The sequence below is a fragment of the Zea mays genome, chromosome 8, assembly GCF_902167145.1.
Source record: "Zea mays cultivar B73 chromosome 8, Zm-B73-REFERENCE-NAM-5.0, whole genome shotgun sequence".
NCBI lineage: Eukaryota > Viridiplantae > Streptophyta > Magnoliopsida > Poales > Poaceae > Zea > Zea mays.
This window is the reverse complement of record NC_050103.1, coordinates 137,983,658-138,005,571: the sequence shown is the minus strand read 5'-3', so window position 1 is coordinate 138,005,571 and position 21,914 is coordinate 137,983,658.

The following is a 21,914-nucleotide window of genomic DNA, read 5'->3' as shown; positions in this document are numbered from 1 at the left end:
GGCTGACGATAAATCCGAGCAACTTTCCTGCTGGTACCCCGAAAACGCATTTTTCAGGATTGAGCTTCCATCTATATCTTCTCAGGCTGTTGAAAACCAGCTGTAAATCTTCGATGAAGTTTTCTGGATTCTCAGTTTTGATCACCACATCATCAACGTAAGCCTCCACACGCTTGCCCCAGTGATCGGCTAGGCATGTTTGAATGGCCCTCTGATAAGTCGCTCCAGCGTTTTTGAGGCCGAACGGCATGGAGGTATAACAGAAGGCACCAAATGGAGTGATGAACGCCGTTTTTTCCTCGTCTTCTTTTGCCAAACTAATCTGATGATACCCGGAATAGCAATCTAAGAAAGACAGCATCGAACATCCAGCGGTGGAATCCACCACCTGATCTATCCTTGGGAGCCCGAAGGGATCCTTCGGACAGTGTTTGTTTAGATCGGTATAGTCGACGCACATGCGCCAATCCACTTTATTCTTTTTGAGTACAAGAACAGGGTTGGCTAACCACTCGGGGTGTAATACTTCTCTAATAAATCCGGCCGCGACCAAGCGAGCTAACTCGGCACGAATGGCCTCTCTCTTGTCGGGCGTAAAACGACGCAGTTTTTGCCGGATCGGCCTCGCCTGAGGATAGACTTTCAATTTGTGCTCGGCCAGTTCCCTCGGGACTCCCGGCATATCCGCAGGTTGCCATGCGAATACGTCTCAGTTATCTTGCAGGAACTGGACGAGCGCGCTTTCCTATTTGTCATTTAGACTGGAGCTGATGATGGCTGCCTTGCGCTCATCAGCAAACCCTAGGTTGATCCGCTTGGTGTCTTCAGTCGGCCGCATAGATGTCGTGGCCTGAGCTTCGTTTGCCGGCACGGCGAGGTCTTCTTCAGGCTTAGAGTTCGCCGGTGTAGAAGGAATCGTTGACGGCTTGGTGGTGAGGGCTGCTTGGATGGCCACTCGGAAACATTCTGCGGCGCCTTGGAAGTCGGCGCGCACAGTTATGATTCCTTGTGGTCCTGATATCTTCAGTATCATGTACGTATAGTGTGGGATGGCCATGAACTTGGCCAGCCCTGGCCTCCCGATGATGGCGTTGTACCCGCAGTCGAAGTTCGCCACCTCGAACCTCAGGAACTCGGTTCTGTAATTATCCGGAGTCCCGAAGGTGACCGGCATGTAGATGTGGCCCAGCGGGTATTCCCCTTCCGTCGGCACGATGCCGAAGAAAGGAGTGTCTGACTCGTGGAGCTCTTTGAGGTGAACTCCCAAGCCTTGGAGCGTACGGGGGAAGGTGACGTTGATGCTGCTCCCCCCGTCCACTAGCACCTTCTTCACCCGGCTCTCCCGGATCACCGGATCGACGAGGAGCGGATATTTGCCCGGGTGGTCGAAGTTGAGCCATTGATCCTCCCGAGTGAACGTGATTGGGTGCTCCGACCACCTGTACGGGGCGGGAGGGCCGGTGGTCGCCACCAGTATCTGGCGATCGTTGAGCTTTTGTTGTCTCTTGTTCTCCTGCGACCCATGTCCACCGAAGATGACGTTGACCTCCCTGTCAACGCGCGGGAATGCTCCTCCTCCCCCCTCCTGCGGCTGATGGGGTGTCGTGGTTCATCTGGTCCTCCCCTCGGCGGAGGAGGTGGTAGAGGTTGGAAGGGTCGGCCATGCCCGACGGAGTGCTTGAAATCCCGGCAGTTGCGGAGAGTGTGGCGCATGTCCTTGTGGTACGGGCACTGGGCGTCGAGGATGTCGTCCAGCGTGCGTTCGCCTCCACGAGGTCCTCCTCGGGCGCGAGAGGCGGGTGGTCCGGCGGCGTGTACTTCCTCGCGAGGCCTCTTCTCCCAGCGCTTGTCGGGCGGCTGGTTCGCGTCGCGTCGTGGTGCTGCTGGTGCGGGCTTTGCTCCTCCGATGAGGTCCTGGGCCCGCTCGTCAGCGGTGATGTAGAGGTCGGCTTCCCGGAACAGCTCCTCGGAGGTAGTCGGCGCCTTTTGTAGTATGGCTCGGACGAAAACCGAGTCATTGGATCCTCTGTAGAAGTCCTCGATCACGGCTGCCTCCGTGACCTCGGGGATGCGGTTTCTCATGGTCTGGAACCTTTTAAGGTATGACCGGAGAGTCTCGTCCCCCCGGCGCTTGATGGATTTGAGGTCCCATGGTTGCGCCGGCTTGTCAGAGAGGGACTGGAAGTTGGCGATGAAACGTCGACTGAAGTCTCCCCAGTCGTCGATGCAGTGCCGGGGTAGATGTCGCAGCCACTGCAGCGCGTCTTGCCCAAGGACGATGGGCAGATACGCGGTCATGACGTCTTCGGATGCTCCGGCAGCTCGAGCGGCAGTGGTGTAGACGGCTAACCAACCCCCTGGATCCTGCTTAGGTTCATATTTGTCAACATTGGATACCTTGAAGTTGGGAGGCCATTGGATGGCCCTAAGGCGCGGAGTAAGTGCAGATACTCCGCACGTGTCTTCCTGCCGTCGGGGATGACGTCTGTCCCGGGGAGGGGAGTGGTGGTGGCGGTCCCTCGACCGTCCCCGGGTGGTACCGCCAGTTGAAGCTGTTGCCGACTCAGTCCTGGTTGCCTGGCTCTGAGTCGGGAAGCCATGATCTCGGTCATACTCCTCCCGACGGCGAATTTCATTCTCATGCCGCCATTCGCGCGAAGCATTGATGGAGCTTCGCGCGTCTCGGCGACTGTTGATGGTGTGTCGCAAATCGTTCGGCGGGTGAGCGAGCGGTAGAAGATGGTTGGCCGCCTGAGTAAACAGGCGTCGGTATCCTTCGGCGTCGGGAGTCCGAGGAAGTCCGTCAGCTATCCGAGCTAGAACGCCTCCGACTTCGCTCGGCGTGTTCATAGCTCGAGCGAAGTCGGGGTTCAAGTTGCGCCCGAAGAGCGGATTCTCCCGGCGTTGCCTTGCACCTTGCTCGGCTTGCTCCTGAATCCGTCGGCGATCACGTCGTCGGGAGTTCCTTCGTTCCCTGAAGATGCGTTCTTCCGGAGTTTCTCCTACCTCCGAGACCTCGTCTCGCGAGACAGGCTGCTCCGGATCCCGCTCTCCGGCCGCGTGATGTCGTCGAACGTTCCTGCGTCGGTTCCTTCATCGGCGGGATTCTCGCTGAGGCGGTTCTTCTCCAGGCGCGGTCGGTTCATCGTCGGAGACGACGAGCGACTCTGCTCTCCCGATGAAGAGGACGTCGGGGTAGAACGGTATTGCTGCCGCGGCGACTTTCTTTCCGTTCTCCTTTGAGGTCGGAGAAACGGGAAGAACGACTGGCCTCTCCCTGGTCTCCTTCTTCCTCACAACCCGCGTCCATTCTTTCGTCGGAGAAGTAGACGGCGGAATCTTCCGGGTCAGCGAGCTTCTCGCTCCAGCCTCCCCGGAGACGATCTTTTTCCGAAGAGCCGGAGGTAGCATCTTTCCAGCATTTTCGGAGTTTGTTGGAGGAGACTTCTGTTCCGGCAGATCCGCGAGGCGGTGTAGAATTCCTTCTTCGTCCGCCACGGATGAGATTGTCCCGAAGCAGAATGTGGATCCGGGACGCATGGTGATCTTGCTGTGGAAGGTGACGGCCATTGAGCTAGCTTGGATCGTCGACACACCCCCTACCTGGCGCGCCAGCTGTCGGTGTTTTGGGTCCGACCGCACACCCGGGGTTGCCCCTCAAGGTGTTTTTAGGAGTAGGACGGTGTCGACAACTGTAGCAAAATGGTTCGTGCCGATCGCACGAGGGACAATGGACAAGATTTACAGGTTCGGGCCGCTTAGAAGTGTGTAACACCCTACGTCCTGGTGAGTATATAAGCGTGGTTACAAGAGGATTCTCTGGATAGAGGGCGCAGAGAGTTTTTGTGGGTGGCTAAGTAGAACAGGGTCGATCGTTCTGAAGGGGTGCCCCCTAGGCCTTATATACTCGACCGTGGGGCAGTACACGTGGGTAAGATAACAACAAGTAGCTAAAAGATAGTGAACCTCTTGAGATTATCCCTACGTAACCCTCGCCGACTTATCCTCGCATGGCTTCGTTGCATGGAGACTCCAGTGCGGGAAAGTCGGATCTCTGTTGCAGCCATTCGCTCGACGCTGTGGGCCGTCCGGGTTTGCACCAATCCGGCCTCATGTCGTTCTGCTTTGCCGGTTGTTTCTCCCCAGGCCCACGAAAGAATGACCTTATGATTTATTGGGCCCTTGGGCCTTTCGTGAGGTCCTTTACTCTTTTAGTGGACCCGGGGGATATCTATCTCCCACAATCGTCCGTTGGGACGCCACAACGTGGAGTAGGCAAGCGTTGGTCTTGGCCGAACCACGGGATAACCACCATGCCATCTCTGTGATTGATTTCTTGTGGTTATAGTGTTTTGACTCCTCTCTAGCCACTTGACAATTATTGTGCTAACGATTAACCAAGTTTTGTGGCTTAAGTTTTTCAAGTTTCACAGGATCACCTATTCACCCCCCCCTCTAGGTGCTCTCAATTGGTATCAGAGCCGTTCTCTTCAAGAAGGGACTAATCGCCCGAAGAGATGGATCCTAAGGGAAAGGGGATGGTGGTCAACAACGAGAAGGAGTCTATCTTCAACGAGCCGAAAGATGACAAGTCTACCGACTCGGGCTCGGGCCACAAGCGCAAAGACGGGAAGAAGAAGAAGACAAGGCGCATCAAGGAGATCGTCTACTACGACAGCGACGAATCTTCCTCTTCCCAAAAGGACAACAACAACGACGACTACGAGAAAAAGAAAACGGTCAATTCAAACTTTTCTTTTGATTACTCTCGTATTCCTCAAAGTACAAATGCTCATTTATTATCCATTCCACTTGGCAAACCTCCTCATTTTGATGGAGAGGACTACGGATTTTGGAGCCACAAAATGCGTAGTCACTTGTTCTCTCTCCATCCTAGTATATGGGAGATTGTAGAGAGTGGAATGCACTTTGATAGTACGGATAGTCCCATGTTCATTAATGAGCAAATTCATAAGAATGCACAAGCTACTACTGTTCTTCTAGCTTCATTGTGCAGGGATGAATATCACAAAGTGAGTGGCTTGGATAACGCCAAGCAGATCTGGGACACCCTCAAGATTTCACATGAGGGGAACGACGTCACCTTGCTCACCAAGATGGAGTTGGTGGAGGGCGAGCTTGGACGATTCGCGATGATAAGGGGCGAGGAGCCGACACAAACATATAACCAGCTCAAGACCCTTATCAACAAAATAAGGAGCTATGGAAGCACGCGATGGACGAACCACGACGTCGTCCGATTGATGCTAAGGTCCTTTACCGTTCTTGATCCTCATTTGGTGAATAACATTCGTGAGAATTCCAGGTACACCAAAATGTCGCCCGAAGAAGTCCTTGGAAAATTCGTAAGCGAGCGAATGATGATCAAGGAAGCTAGGTACGTGGACGACGCTCTAAATGGTCCAATCAATGAGCCTCAACCCGTTGCTCTCAAGGCAACAAGGAGCAAGGAGGCATTACCTAGCAAGGTAGCACAAATTGAGGCCGCCGGACTTAATGATGAAGAGATGGCTCTCATCATTAAGAGATTCAAGACGGCGCTAAAAGGTCGCAAGGGGCAGCCAAGCAAGACCAAGACAAAGGGGAAACGCTCATGCTTCAAATGTGGTAAGCTTGGTCATTTTATTGCTAACTGTCCCGACAATGATAGTGATCAGGATCAAGGGAACAAGAGGGAGAAAAAGAAGAACTATAAGAAGGCAAAGGGTGAGGCGCATCTAGGCAAGGAGTGGGATTCGGATTGCTCCTCTTCCGACTCCGACAATGAAGGACTCGCCACCACCGCCTTCAACAAGTCATCCCTCTTCCCCAACGAACGTCACACATGCCTTATGGCTAAGGAGAAGAAAGTAAGTACTCGACACTCTACTTATGCTTCTTCTAGTGAGGATGAGTCTAGTGATGATGATGAAATAGACTATTCATGCTTATTTAAGGGATTAGATAGATCTAAGATTGACAAGATTAATGAATTGATTGATGCTTTAAATGATAAGAATAGGCTACTAGAAAAGCAAGAGGATCTTTTGTATGAAGAACATGATAAAGTTGTAGAGGCTCAAAAATCCCTTGCATTAGAAATTAAGAGGAATGAAATGCTTGCTTGTGAGTTGTCTACATGCCATGATTCTATTTCTAACTTAAAGAGCATAAACGATGATTTAAATGCTAAACTAGAAGTAGCAAATAAATATAACTCTTGTGTAGAACATGTCATGATTTGCAATAGGTGTAAAGATATTGATATTGATGATTGTAGTGAACACATAGTTTCTATTGCAAAGTTAAGTGATGAAGTGGCTAGTCTTAATGCCCAACTTAAGACTAGCAAAAGCGAATTTGATAAGTTAAAATTTGCAAGGGATGCCTACACGATTGGTAGACACCCCTCAATTAAGGATGGACTTGGCTTCAAGAGAGAAGCCAAGAACTTAACAAGCCATAAGGCTCCCATTCCCGCCAAGGAGAAAGGGAAGGCCCCTATGGCTAGTAATGCTAAAAGGAACCATGCTTTTATGTACAATGATAGAAGACAGTCTCATAGGAGTTGTAATGCTTTTGATGCACATGCCTATGATTCTTATGCTATGCTTGCTCCTAGCTCTTATATGCATGATAGAGATGTGTCTAGGAGTTATGTTCATCATATGCCTAGAAAGAATATTGTTCATGTTGCTAGGAAAGTTATGTGTAGGAAACGGGTGACGCCTAAGAGGGGGGGTGAATTAGGACTTCTAAAACTTTCGCTAAACTAGGCCACAATTAAATCCCTAGAGCAAAACCTATGCAAATGGTCAAACTAGAATGTGCAAACTAGGTTTTGTCTAAGTGTTGCTATCTCTACCGCAAAGGCTAAGTTTCAATCTACACTAGATATGTATGAATACAAGATTGAAACTTAAATGCTTAATATAAATGCGGAAACTTAAAGAGCAAAGTAGAGAAGCAAACTCTCGTGGATGACGCCGGTATTTTTACCGAGGTATCCGGAACCGTGCAAGGTCCCGACTAATCCTCGTTGGTGCCCCTACGCGAAGGGAAGCCCACGCGAGGGCCAAGCACCTCGGTCGAGTAACTCCGTAGAGAGCCGCGGGCCTTCTCCACACGCAAGTGGTGCTCCGCTTTCGGCTCCTCTCGGACGCTCCCCGCCGTCTCCACTATCGAGCTTCCGGCCGAAACGCCGCGGGCCTCGTTCCCTCCGGTACACGGTGGCGGCCGTGACACAAACGCGGTTGTCACGATCTCGCAAGACTCTCGCCCCACTCGGTACAATTACAATGGCTCACGCAAGAGCCGAGGGGTTGTGAGGTTTATCTAAACTCACTCAACAATCTAGGGTTAACCTAGAGCAAGCGCTAAAGCGGTCTAACTAACCTAAGCACTTCGCAAAGCACCTACGCTAATCACCGAGTGATTCTATTAAGCACTTGGGTGTTTGAGCACTTGGAAATGTCTACAATATGCCTTGGTATGTTGCTTGGGCTCCCACACCTCCAAATGGCCGGTTGGGTGAAGTATATATAGGCCCCAACTCAAATATAGCCGTTGGAAAGCAGTTCTGCAGCTTTCTGCGGCGCACCGGACAGGTGCACCGGACTGTCCGGTGGTGCACCGGACATCCCACGTGTACTAGCCGTTAAAAGTAGCCGTTTGAGCTTCCGAAGATGGCGCACCGGACATGGCGCACCGGACGGTCCGGTGTGCACCGGACATCCCATGTCCGCTTGTCGTATTTTGGCCGTAACTTTTAGCTCCGAACTCCGATTTCGATGATCTTGTACTTTTTGGAAAGCTTATGAAATTCTCTACATCCCAGAGTTGAAGCCATACCAGTTTGAGCAAATTTGGCACACCGGACAATCCGGTGTGCACCGGACATCCCATATGCTGCTCTTGTTTTTTCAGCAATTCCGACTTCGTATTGTGGGCATAACTTTTAGCTCCGAACTCCGATTTTGATGATCTTGGACTTTTTGGAAAGCTTATAAAATTCTCTACATCCCAGAGTTGAAGCCATGTCAGTTTGAGTAGATTTGATTTTGTGAAACACTTCCAATTCAATCAACCCTTCCTCTCAACTTTGTCAAGTTCACTTTTGTTTTGCATCTTTGTATCTCACTTCTACTTCTTGATGTGTTGGACTCTTAGCATATATAAATTGTCTTCAATATGACTTTGCAATGTCTTATATGGGTATTATAATGTCTTCTTTGAGGTGTTGCATCCTCAGAGCCTCAGTCCAATCCACTTTACATCCTGTGGACTACAACACACAAACACTTGGAAAATACATTAGTTCACAGGTTGTGTTAATCATCAAACACCAAAATCTATTAAGCCAAATGGCCCGGGGTCCATTTTCCTTACAATCTCCCCCTTTTTGGTGATTGATGACAACACAACCAAAGCAAGCAAATATTACAAACATTTGAATATAAATATACAATCTACTTGCTAGGATGCATGTTTGTCCCCGTAATGTGAGATTATAGACTTAAGCCTCCCCCTAACTCCATAATTCACTTACTTCCTATTTTAGACCAAAATGCAAAAACCACTTGAAAGATCAAAATTTTAATTTGGTGGTGTTTGGTGTTTGATAACATTTTCATTGCTTTGGTCCCTACAACTTCTCCCCCTTTGGCATCAACCACCGAAAAGGAAGACATTAAAAGCATATAGGAAGCAAATAAGACTAGCCCTCAAAAAGGATTTGTAAAATAATACCAATTGAAACACCAAATTGATACTCCCCCTAAATGAGTGTTCTCCTTTAGAAAGAATTTTCTCCCCCTGTAGAGACGAAGAAATACTCCCCCCTGACAGATATCTTCTACTTAGGAAAAAACATGTGAGAAATGGAGGTGCAAGTCATGATTTGAATAGACTAACTTCCCTTATGCATATGTAACAAAATATGAGTTAACAATATATGCATTTATAGCAACATGGGAAGTATAAGATATGAAATATAGTCTAATCAAATAATGGAGAAGACATGTAAATGTTACTAAGTGTAGTCTCAAAGATACCAATTGAAAGTCAATTGCGGACCAATTGAATACCAATGGTAGGCTTGCAGACATAAGAATTCTTGTAGATTTGCAGTGGAAGCTTGTTGTCTTTCTCCGGGGACTTCATTTTCCTTACAATGAGACTACTACATGAAATAGACTTGAAAACAGGTATTAGTCTCAAAGACTTAGATTATAGAGTAATCTCCCCCTGAAAGTGTGCATACAAGTTTTGAATACTTGTAGGAGACATGCACTTTGATTTGATATCAAGGGGGGCAGATTATCCATAATCCGAGCTTTGGCACATATAAGTTAAATGATACCAATTGAAGGATATAAGTTTTTGAAGCATTAGTGTCATTTACTTAGGAATGTTAAATAAGCTATGTGTCGTGCTTAATTAAAACTTTTTAAACCATGTAGGTTTGCTTAAGAATATGAAATGAGAACGAGCAATCCTACCATGTGATTTACCTAGTATGCATGCATTGTTAATCTAAAGCAAGTACCAAATGAAATACTAGGCATGAAAGGTAAAACTAGATACAAGAAAATAGATACACATATCTAGAAATAAGGAATACAATAAATCTAGTTACCTTAGTCATGGGTGGGAAATTTGGGTCCAAAATATACACTAACCCACTTGGCAATGAAGTTGATCCAATATGATGTATCCCATGATATACATCCCAACTTTGCCAAGTCTCCAAATTCCCGTTGTCCTTCGGACCACTCACTTCCCTTTCGGGATCCAAACCTTCTTGGTGCTTTTCATAATTGAAATTATTTCCTTTGGCACCCAGATGCGTTTGGCCCCCTTTCCTTTGTTGCCTTGCTTGTTGGCCTTGATTGCTATCACCTTTCCATTCTTTTTCTTCTTGATCAAATATGGTGTAGCATCCTTTTTGTTCACCTTTTTGATGTAGGTGCTGGAGATTTTGCTTGATGGCTTTTGCTTGAGCTTTTGCCTTCGATTATCCCCGGTCATCATCTTGCATTGGAAAGACTTGTGGCCTTCCATGTGGCATAGCCTACAAATCACAGTTTCTCCCTCTACAGGCTTGTTCACTCCCGCAGTGGTGTTATCCTGTGGAGGTCGGATTTGTTTGGCTTTGCCTTTCTTGTCATACAAAGCCTTTCCAAGGCGAGCCACTTCTTGCTTTAATTGTTCATTTTCCTTTGCAACCCCATCTGAACATTTCTCTACAACAATATTCTCAACAACGATTTGGTTGTAGGAGTTAGAATCATCAATTAAATCAAAGCAGGAAGTAGAAGCATCTTTCTTAATTATTTCAGGTATTTCAACTAAAGATGTTGCTGGGGTGCTACCAATGTTTTCTAGCTTAGTAGTTAGCTCATTATTGTGTATGCTAAGAATTTCCATTTTCTCTAGCAAATTTTCAATAGCTTCTTGGGAGCTATCTAACTTAGCCTTAAGTTTTTCATTCTTTTTAATAAGGCTATCATCGGTAGTAGTGGATGGAGCACTAGATTCTAATAGCTCAATTTTAGTTGAGAGCTCACTATTTAAGTTTGCAAAAGTTTCAAATTTTTCTAGCAAACCTTTATAATCATTTTGGGAGCTAATCAACTTATTTTTCAAAGTTTTAAGTTGAGCTTTTTGCTTAGTGCAAACATCCTGGAAAAATTCTACGGCTTCCGCAAGCTCATCTACAGAGGGCTTTCCCTCACCTTCATCATCACTACTACTTTCATCACTAGAGGATGGAATGCTTTTGTTACCTCTTGCCATAAGGCATTTGTGTGATGACCGTGATGAGCGTGATGAGGACCGGTGGCTACGCGTCCTTGGAGGTTCATCTTCACTTGAAGAATCATCCCAAGTTCTAACACTTGTTAGCGCCTTGCCTTTGCTCCTCTCCTTTTTGGGTTTGGCCATATTTGGACAGTTGTCCCTGAAGTGGCCCTTCTCCCCACATGCGAAGCATCCTCTCTTCCTTTGCTTTTTCCTGTCAATGTTAAAGAGAAGATCCTCGACCTGCAGGGGCACACCCATTAGATTAATCTTGCGGATCATCCTCATTACCTTTCCGACGCGTCGGATTGTTTCTTCGTCCTCGGAGGATGATGTGCATGGCTGATTATCTTCATCATCATCCCTTTCTTCTTCTTCCTCTTCTTCGCTTGAGGAACTTGGAGTGAGAGCCTTCTTTTTGCCCTTCCTTTCATCACATGCAAAAGCATATGGTCTTGAGGATGTTGGCTCCTCTCCCCGACTCATTTTTCGCGACATCTCAAAAGCCGCGATTTTCCCAATCACAATGGTCGGGGTCATGTTGCTCAAGTCCTCCATGTTGTGAAGGATGGTGATGATGCTCCCATATCTTTGTTGTGGTAGCAGGGAGATAATCTTCCTCACAATGTCCGCATCACCTAGCTTATTAATGCCAATCGAATTGAGCTCATTGATAATTAGATTCAAACGAGAATACATGTCTCTAACAAGCTCATCATCTTTCATAGCAAAAGAATTATACTCATTTAAGACAAGGCAATGTTTTTGCTCACGAACATTGGATGTGCCGTCATGGAGCTCATGCAATTTTAGCCAAATCTCATTAGCAGTTTTTAAGGTAAATACTTGATTAAAAATATCCATGCTAAGAGATTCATACAAGCAATTTTTGGCTCTAGCATTTAAATGAATTTCTTTTTCCTCACTCGTGGTGGGTTTCTCGGGATTCTTGAGGGGTTTCATCCCGTCACGAGTGACTCTCCAAACACCTAGATCAACAGCCTCTAGGTAACAAGCCATTCTAGCACTATAATATGGGAAGTTAGTGCCGTCGAAGTGTGGTGGCCTATGGGTATCCATCCCTTCCTCCAAAAAGCAAGGCTCTTTTAGCAGTGAAGCTAAAGCGTTTCAAATGAGCCAAACCTGGCTTTGATACCACTTGTAGGAAACGGGTGACGCCTAAGAGGGGGGGTGAATTAGGACTTCTAAAACTTTTGCTAAACTAGGCCACAATTAAATCCCTAGAGCAAAACCTATGCAAATGGTCAAACTAGAATGTGCAAACTAGGTTTTGTCTAAGTGTTGCTATCTCTACCGCAAAGGCTAAGTTTCAATCTACACTAGATATGTATGAATACAAGATTGAAACTTAAATGCTTAATATAAATGCGGAAACTTAAAGAGCAAAGTAGAGAAGCAAACTCTCGTGGATGACGCCGGTATTTTTACCGAGGTATCCGGAACCGTGCAAGGTCCCGACTAATCCTCGTTGGTGCCCCTACGCGAAGGGAAGCCCACGCGAGGGCCAAGCACCTCGGTCGAGTAACTCCGTAGAGAGCCGCGGGCCTTCTCCACACGCAAGTGGTGCTCCGCTTTCGGCTCCTCTCGGACGCTCCCCGCCGTCTCCACTATCGAGCTTCCGGCCAAAACGCCGCGGGCCTCGTTCCCTCCGGTACACGGTGGCGGCCGTGACACAAACGCGGTTGTCACGGTCTCGCAAGACTCTCGCCCCACTCGGTACAATTACAATGGCTCACGCAAGAGCCGAGGGGTTGTGAGGTTTATCTAAACTCACTCAACAATCTAGGGTTAACCTAGAGCAAGCGCTAAAGCGGTCTAACTAACCTAAGCACTTCGCAAAGCACCTACGCTAATCACCGAGTGATTCTATTAAGCACTTGGGTGTTTGAGCACTTGGAAATGTCTACAATATGCCTTGGTATGTTGCTTGGGCTCCCACACCTCCAAATGGCCGGTTGGGTGAAGTATATATAGGCCCCAACTCAAATATAGCCGTTGGAAAGCAGTTCTGCAGCTTTCTGTGGCGCACCGGACAGGTGCACCGGACTGTCCGGTGGTGCACCGGACATCCCACGTGTACTAGCCGTTAAAAGTAGTCGTTTGAGCTTCCGAAGATGACGCACCGGATGGTCCGGTGTGCACCGGACATCCCATGTCCGCTTGTCGTATTTTGGCCGTAACTTTTAGCTCCGAACTTCGATTTCGATGATCTTGTACTTTTTGGAAATCTTATGAAATTCTCTACATCCCAGAGTTGAAGCCATACCAGTTTGAGCAAATTTGGCACACCGGACAGTCCGGTGTGCACCGGACATCCCATATGCTGCTCTTGTTTTTTCAGCAATTCCGACTTCGTATTGTGGGCATAACTTTTAGCTCCGAACTCCGATTTTGATGATCTTGGACTTTTTGGAAAGCTTATAAAATTCTCTACATCCCAGAGTTGAAGCCATGTCAGTTTGAGTAGATTTGATTTTGTGAAACACTTCCAATTCAATCAGCCCTTCCTCTCAACTTTGTCAAGTTCACTTTTGTTTTGCATCTTTGTATCTCACTTCTACTTCTTGATGTGTTGGACTCTTAGCATATATAAATTGTCTTCAATATGACTTTGCAATGTCTTATATGGGTATTATAATGTCTTCTTTGAGGTGTTGCATCCTCAGAGCCTCAGTCCAATCCACTTTGCATCCTGTGGACTACAACACACAAACACTTGGAAAATACATTAGTTCACAGGTTGTGTTAATCATCAAACACCAAAATCTATTAAGCCAAATGGCCCGGAGTCCATTTTCCTTACATTATGGATGGTCCTTCTACAATTTATCATGCTTTAAATGCTTCCTTTGCTATTTGTAGAAAGGATAGGAAGATAGTTGCTAGGAAATTAGGGGAAAAATGCAAGGGTGATAAAACTTGCATTTGGGTCCCTAAGACAATTGTGACTAACCTTGTAGGACCCAACAAGAGTTGGGTACCTAAGTCCCAAGCCTAAATTTGCCTTGCAGGTTTATGCATCCGGGGGTTCAAGCTGGATTATCGACAGCGGATGCACAAACCATATGACGGGGGAAAAGAAGATGTTCACCTCCTACGTCAAGAATAAGGATTCCCAAGACTCAATCATATTTGGTGATGGGAACCAAGGCAAGGTGAAAGGCTTAGGCAAGATTGCAATTTCAAATGAGCACTCTATCTCTAATGTGTTTTTAGTTGAGTCTCTTGGATATAACTTGCTATCTGTTAGTCAATTATGCAATATGGGATATAATTGTCTATTTACAAATGTAGATGTGTCTGTCTTTAGAAGAAGTGATGGTTCATTAGCTTTTAAGGGTGTATTAGACGGCAAACTTTATTTAGTTGATTTTGCAAAAGAAGAGGTCGGTCTAGATGCATGCTTAATTGCTAAGACTAGCATGGGCTGGCTGTGGCATCGCTGCTTAGCACATGTGGGGATGAAGAACCTTCACAAGCTTCTAAAGGGAGAACACGTGATAGGTTTGACTAACGTGCAATTCGAAAAAGATAGACCTTGTGCAGCTTGTCAAACAGGTAAACAAGTGGGAGGAGCACATCACAGCAAGAATGTGATGACCACTTCAAGACCTCTGGAGCTGCTGCATATGGACCTCTTCGGACCCGTCGCCTATCTGAGCATAGGAGGAAGTAAGAATGGTCTAGTTATTGTTGATGACTTTTCCCGCTTCACTTGGGTGTTCTTTTTGCATGATAAGTCTGAAACCCAAGGGACCCTCAAGCGCTTCCTAAGGAGAGCTCAAAATGAGTTTGAGCTTAAGGTGAAAAAGATAAGGAGCGACAACGGGTCCGAATTCAAGAACCTTCAAGTGGAGGAGTACCTTGAGGAGGAAGGGATCAAGCACGAGTTCTCCGCTCCCTACACACCACAGCAAAATGGTGTGGTAGAGAGGAAGAACAGGACGCTAATCGATATGGCGAGGACGATGCTTGGAGAATTCAAGACCCCCGAGCGTTTTTGGTCGGAAGCTGTGAACACGGCTTGCCACGCCATCAACAGGGTCTACCTTCACCGCCTCCTCAAGAAGACGTCGTATGAGCTACTAACCGGTAACAAACCCAATGTATCTTACTTTCGTGTATTTGGGAGAAAATGCTACATTCTAGTGAAGAAGGGTAGAAATTCTAAGTTTGCTCCCAAAGCTGTAGAAGGGTTTTTGTTAGGTTATGACTCAAATACAAAGGCGTATAGAGTCTTCAACAAATCATCGGGTTTGGTTGAAGTCTCTAGCGACGTTGTATTTGATGAGACTAATGGCTCTCCAAGAGAGCAAGTTGTTGATCTTGATGAAGTAGATGAAGAAGACGTTCCAACGGCCGCAATACGCACCATGACGATTGGAGATGTACGGCCTCGGGAACAATTGGAGCAAGATCAACTGTCTTCCTCAACTATGGTGCATCCCCCAACCCAAGATGACGAACAGGTACCTCAAGTGGAGGCGCATGATCAAGGGGGAGCACAAGATGTTCAAGTTGAAGAGGAAGAAGCACCTTAGGCACCTCCAACCCAAGTTCGTGCGACGATCCAAAGGGATCATCCCGTCGACCAGATATTGGGTGATATTAGCAAGGGAGTAACTACTCGTTCAAGATTAATTAATTTTTGTGAGCATTACTCCTTTGTCTCTTCTATTGAGCCTTTCAGGGTAGAAGAGGCCTTGCTAGATCCGGACTGGGTGTTGGCCATGCAGGAGGAACTCATCAACTTCAAGCGCAATGAAGTTTGGACACTGGTGCCTCGTCCCAAGCAAAATGTTGTGGGAACCAAGTGGGTGTTCCGCAACAAACAGGACGAGCACGGGGTGGTGACGAGGAACAAGGCTCGACTTGTGGCAAAAGGTTATGCCCAAGTCGCAGGTTTGGACTTTGAGGAGACTTTTGCTCCTGTGGCTAGGCTAGAGTCCATTCGTATTTTGCTAGCATATGCCGCTCACCATTCTTTCAGGTTGTTCCAAATGGATGTGAAGAGCGCTTTCCTCAACGGGCCAATCAAGGAGGAGGTGTATGTGGAGCAACCCCCTGGCTTCGAGGATGAACGTTACCCCGACCACGTGTGTAAGCTCTCTAAGGCGCTCTATGGACTTAAGCAAGCCCCAAGAGCATGGTATGAATGCCTTAGAGATTTCTTAATTGCTAATGCTTTCAAGGTTGGGAAAGCCGATCCAACTCTTTTCACTAAGACTTGTGACGGTGATCTTTTTGTGTGCCAAATTTATGTCGATGACATAATATTTGGTTCTACTAATAAAAAGTCTTGTGAAGAGTTTAGCAGGGTGATGACGCAGAAATTCGAGATGTCGATGATGGGCGAGTTGAACTACTTCCTTGGGTTCCAAGTGAAGCAACTCAAGGACGGCACCTTCATCTCCTAATCAAAGTACACGCAAGACTTGCTAAAGCGGTTTGGGATGAAGGACGCCAAGCCCGCAAAGACTCCGATGGGAACCGACGGACACACCGACCTCAACAAAGGAGGTAAGTCCATTGATCAAAAAGCATACCGGTCAATGATAGGATCGTTACTTTACTTATGTGCTAGTAGACCGGATATTATGCTTAGCGTATGCATGTGTGCTAGATTTCAATCCGATCCTAAGGAGTGTCACTTAGTGGCGTTGAAGCGAATTCTTAGATATTTAGTTGCTACGCCTTGCTTCGGGATCTAGTATCCAAAGGGGTCTACCTTTGACTTAATCGGATACTCAGATTCCGACTATGCTGGATGTAAGGTCGATAGGAAGAGTACATCGGGGACGTGCCAATTCTTAGGAAGGTCCCTGGTGTCATGGAATTCTAAGAAACAAACCTCCGTTGCCCTATCCACCGTTGAGGCCGAGTATGTTGTCGCAGGACAGTGTTGCGCGCAACTACTTTGGATGAGGCAAACCCTCTGGGACTTTGGCTACAATCTGAGCAAAGTCCCACTCCTATGTGATAATGAGAGTGTTATCCGCATGGCGGAAAATCCTGTTGAACACAGCCGCACAAAGCACATAGACATCCGGCATCACTTTTTGAGAGACCACCAGCAAAAGGGAGATATCGAAGTGTTCCATGTTAGCACCGAGAACCAGCTAGCCGATATCTTTACCAAGCCTCTAGATGAGAAGACCTTTTGCAGGTTGCGTAGTGAGTTGAATGTCTTAGATTCGCGGAACTTGGATTGATTTATAGCATACATGTGTTTATGCCTTTGATCATGTTCCTCATGCATTTTGTTGCTTAGTTATGGTGCTCAAGTTGTACAAACACTCCCCGGACCTCACAAGTCCTTTTTGCAAGTGATGCACATATTTAGGCGGAGCTGTGCTACAACTTGACCCTTTGAGACTAACCATGTGCTTGAGTTTGCTTGTTTTAGTCTCAAAGGAGGTTTGAAAGGGAAAAGGTGGACTTGGACCATGAAATACTTCCACTGCACTCCGATGAGAGGGTAACTTATTCCAAGTTCATCTCATGTACTCTTATTGCCTTCGTATTGTTATTGAAGATTTTGGTGAGGCAATGGGGTTCTAGGGCCAAGATTAATCCCGTTTTGGTGCTTGATGCCAAAGGGGGAGAAAATAAAGGCCAAAGCGATAAATGGATCAGCTACCACTTGAGAGATTTTGAAAATAGTAGAATAGAGCTTTTGGTTTGTCAAAACTCTTTTATTGTCTCTCTTGTCAAAAGTTGGTTTCTTGTGGGGAGAAGTGTTGACAATGGGAAAAAGGGGAGTTTTTGAAATATTGAATCAATTTCTCTTGGAATGACTCTCTTTATGTCTTAACATGTGTGTTTGACTTTGAGATAGAAATTTGAGTTTGATTTGCAAAAACAAACCAAGTGGTGGCAAAGAGTGATCCATATATGTCAAGTTTGAATCAAAACGATTTGAGTTCTTATTTGAAGTAAGTTTGTATTTGTTCTACTTGCTTTATATTGTGTTGGCATAAATCACCAAAAAGGGGGAGATTGAAAGGGAAATGTGCCCTTGGGCCATTTCTAAGTATTTTGGTGATTTAGTGTCCAACACAAGTGCCTAAGTGTAAAATGGTGGACAAAGTACAAACCCAGGATAAAGGTATGTTTCTCAGACTTAGTACATTGTTTATGGACTAATGTATTGTGTCTAAGTGCTGGAAACAGGAAAAATCGAATTGGAAATGAGATGGCTTTGTTCAGCCAAGTCTGCTCAGTCTGGGAGCACCGGACTGTCCGGTGGTGCACCGGACAGTGTCCGGTGCGCCAGACTGGCCCGAGCGAACTGGCCGCTCTCGGGAATTCACCGGCGACGTACGGCTATAATTCACCGGACTGTCCGGTGTGCACCGGACTGTCCGGTGAGCCAACGGTCGGCCGGGCCAACGGTCGGCCGCGCGATCTGCGCGGGACACGTGGCCGAGCCAACGGCTAGAAGGGGGCACCGGACATGTCCGGTGCGCCAACGGCTCCAAGTCTGCCAACGGTCGGCTTCGCCATTTAAGGAAAGAAATCTGGCACCGGACAGTGTCCGGTGTGCACCGGACTGTCCGGTGCGCCAGACGACAGAAGGCAAGAATTGCCTTCCCTGATTGCTCTCAACGGCTCCTAGCTGCCTTGGGGCTATAAAAGGGACCCCTAGGCGCATGGAGGAGTATACCAAGCATTCCTACAACATTCCTAAGCACCAAGACATCGATTTCGCGCCTTTGATTCTTTGCGATAGCAATTAGAGCTCTAGTTGAGTAGTGAACTCTTTGAGTTGTGTTGTGAGCTCTTGTTGCGACTTGTGTGCGTGGTGTTACTGTGATTTCTTGTCTTGAGTGCGTTGCTAATCCCTCCCTTGCTCCGTGCTTCTTTGTGAATTTCAAGTGTAAGGGCGAGAGGCTCCAAGTTGGGGAGATTCCTCGCAAACGGGATTGAGAAAAAGCAAGCAAAACACCGTGGTATTCAAGTGGGTCTTTGGACCGCTTGAGAGGGGTTGATTGCAACCCTCGTCCGTTGGGACGCCACAACGTGGAGTAGGCAAGCGTTGGTCTTGGCCGAACCACGGGATAACCACCGTGTCATCTCTGTGATTGATTTCTTGTGGTTATAGTGTTTTGACTCCTCTCTAGCCACTTGGCAATTATTGTGCTAACGATTAACCAAGTTTTGTGGCTTAAGTTTTTCAAGTTTCACAGGATCACCTATTCACCCCCCCCCCCCTCTAGGTGCTCTCACTCCTCCTCAAGGAAGCCTTCAATTTGAGAGTTCTTGAACTCCGTCCCGTTGTCGCTTCTAATTTTCTTGATCCTTAAGCCGAACTCGTTTTGAGCTCGTCTCAAGAATCCCTTTAAGGTTTCTTGGGTTTGAGATTTTTCCTACAAAAAGAACACCCAAGTGAAGCGAGAATAATCATCCACTATTACAAGACAATACTTACTCCCGCCGATGCTTATGTAAGCAATCGGGCCGAATAGATCCATGTGGAGTAGCTCAAGTGGCCTGTCGGTCGTCATGATGTTCTTGTGTGGATGATGGACGCCAACTTGCTTTCCTGCTTGGCATGCGCTACAAACCCTGTCTTTCTCAAAATGAACATTTGTTAGTCCTAAAATGTGTTCTCCCTTTAGAAGCTTATGAAGATTCTTCATCCCAACATGGGCTAGTCGGCGGTGCCAGAGCCAACCCATGTTAGTCTTAGCAATTAAGCATGTGTCGAGTTCAGCTCTATCAAAATCTACTAAGTATAGTTGACCCTCTAACACACCCTTAAATGCTATTGAATCATCACTTCTTCTAAAGACAGTGACACCCACATCAGTAAAGAGACAGTTGTAGCCCATTTTGCATAATTGAGATACGGAAAGCAAATTGTAATCTAATGAATCAACAAGAAAAACATTGGAAATGGAATGGTCAGGGGATATAGCTATTTTACCCAAACCTTTGACCAAACCTTGATTTCCATCCCCGAATGTGATCGCTCGTTGGGGATCTTGGTTTTTCTCGTAGGAGGAGAACATCTTTTTCTCCCCTGTCATATGGTTTGTGCACCCGCTGTCGATTATCCAACTTGAGCCCCCGGATGCATAAACCTACAAAACAAGTTTAGTTCTTGACTTTAGGTACCCAAATGGTTTTGGGTCCTTTGGCATTAGAAACAAGAACTTTGGGTACCCAAACACAAGTCTTTGATCCCTTGTGTTTGCCCCCAACATATTTGGCAACTACCTTGCCGGATTTGTTAGTCAAAACATATGATGCATCAAAGGTTTTAAATGAAAAGCTATGTCCATTTGATGCACTAGGAGTTTTCTTCTTAGGCAACTTAGCACGGGTTGGTTGCCTAGAGCTAGATGTCTCACCCTTATACATGAAAGCATGATTAGGGCCAGAGTGAGACTTCCTAGAGTGAATTCTCCTAATCTTGCTCTCGGGATAACCGGCAGGGTACAAAATGTAACCCTCGTTATCCTGAGGCATGGGAGCCTTGCCCTTTACAAAATTAGACAATCTTTTAGGAGGGGCACTAAGTTCGACATTGTCTCCCTTTTGGAAACCTATGCCATCCTTGATGCCAGGACGTCTCCCATTATAGAGCATACTTCTAGCAAATTTAAACTTTTCATTTTCTAAGTTATGCTCGGCAATTTTAGCATCTAACTTTGCTATATGATCATTTTGTTGTTTAATTAAGACTATGTGATCATGAATAGCATTAATATCAACATCTCTACATCTAGTACAAATAGATACATGCTCAACGATAGATGTAGAGGGTTTGCAAGATTTTAATTCTACAACCTTAGCATGTAATATATCGTTTTCACTTCTAAGGTTAGAAATAGTAACATTGCAAACATCAAAATCTTTAGCCTTAGCAAGCAATTTCTCATTTTCAATCCTAAGGCTAGCAAGAGAAACATTCAACTCATCAATCCTAGCAAGAAAATCAACATTATCATCTCTGGGATTGGAAGTTGAAACATTACAAACATGAGAATCAACCTTAGCTAACAAATTAGCATTTTCATTTCTAAGGTTGGCAATAGTGTTATGGCATGTGCTTAGCTCACTAGTTAATTTTTCACATTTTTCTACTTCTAGAGCATAAGCATTTTTAACCTTAACATGTTTCTTATTTTCCTTAATTAGGAAGTCCTCTTGGGAATCCAAAAGGTCATCCTTTTCATGAATAGCGCTAATTAATTCATTTAATTTTTCCTTTTGTTCCATGTTAAGTGATAGTCGCCTAGAGGGGGGGTGAATAGGGCGAAACTGAAATTTACAAATATAAACACAACTACAAGCCGGGTTAGCGTTAGTAATAAAGAAACGAGTCCGCGAGAGAGGGCGCAAAACAAATCGCAAGCAAATGAAGAGTGTGACACGCGGATTTGTTTTACCGAGGTTCGGTTCTCGCAAACCTACTCCCCGTTGAGGAGGCCACAAAGGCCGGGTCTCTTTCAACCCTTCCCTCTCTCAAACGGTCCCTCGGACCGAGTGAGCTTTCTCTTCTCAATCACTTGGAACACAAAGTTCCCGCAAGGACCACCACAAGATTGGTGTCTCTTGCCTCAATTACAAGTGGGTTTGATTGCAAAGAAAGGATCAAGAAAGAAGAAAGCAATCCAAGCGCAAGAGCTCGAAAGAACACAAGCAAATCACTCTCTCTAGTCACTATGGCGTTGTGTGGAATTTGGAGAGGATTTGATCTCTTTGGTGTGTCTAGAATTGAATGCTAGAGCTCTTGTAGTAGTTGGGAAGTGGAAAACTTGGATGCAATGAATGGTGGGGTGGTTGGGGTATTTATAGCCCCAACCACCAAAAGTGGCCGTTGGGAGGCTGTCTGTTCGATGGCGCACCGGACAGTCCGGTGCACACCGGACAGTCCGGTGCCCCCTGCCACGTCATCACTGCCGTTGGATTCTGACCGTTGGAGCTTCTGACTTGTGGGCCCGCCTAGGTGTCCGGTGCACACCGGACAGCTACTGTTCCATGTCCGGTGTGCAAGTATGGGCGCGCCTGACTTCTGCGCGCGCAGAGCGCGCATTAAATGCGCGGCAGAGAGCCGTTGGCGCGGAGATGACCGTTGCTCCGGA